Genomic DNA, 735 nt, shown 5'->3' on the forward strand with positions numbered 1-735 from the left:
TCTTGCTTTCTGTCTCTATGTCTCTCTCTGTCTGTCTGGCGAGCACACGGCCCTGTAGCAAAAATCTCTCTCAAAAAAAAAAAAAAAAGAATGAACTAGATTAGGAGTAACAAAGAAGAGTTTCAAGAATAGAATGGGCCTGGGACATTGAAAGCATATCCATTAATAGAGAGTCTAGGAGGAACCAGCAGGTGGCGTGGTGGTTAAGGCATTGGACACTACCACATGGTCAACTGCAGTTCGGTTCTCAGACCTGGGGGCTTGCTTTTTCACTTTCCCACCCTCTCTCTGTGTCTCTCTTTCTGGTCAAAAGAAAATAAATAAATGAATAAATAAATACTTGTTCAAAAATAATAATTAAAAAAATAGGGAGTCTAAGGAGACTGAAATTAAAGCCTCAGGTTTATGCTTCTTTAGAATCCATATTTTGTAAGTTCATTATGAGTATGGTACATATTTCTTCTTTACTATATACTTTAAATATGAAAATAATTGTATGGACCTCTATACTATTATATATTATTTTTGCTATAGGGCATGTGCATTCTCCTGAAAAAGACAGAAAGAGAAAAAGAAAGTAATAAAGTCCTCCTCAGAATGGATGGCTATTTTCCAATCCTCTCTCCTCCATTCTCCTCTCAGGATTTAGGATTTAGGCACACACACACACACACACACACACACACACATCTAGCATGTTTTTTTTTTTTTTTTGGAGAGATTTTCACTGTAGGG

The sequence above is a fragment of the Tupaia chinensis genome, unplaced genomic scaffold (genome assembly GCF_000334495.1).
Source record: "Tupaia chinensis unplaced genomic scaffold, TupChi_1.0 Scaffold139190_1, whole genome shotgun sequence".
Classification (NCBI taxonomy): domain Eukaryota; kingdom Metazoa; phylum Chordata; class Mammalia; order Scandentia; family Tupaiidae; genus Tupaia; species Tupaia belangeri.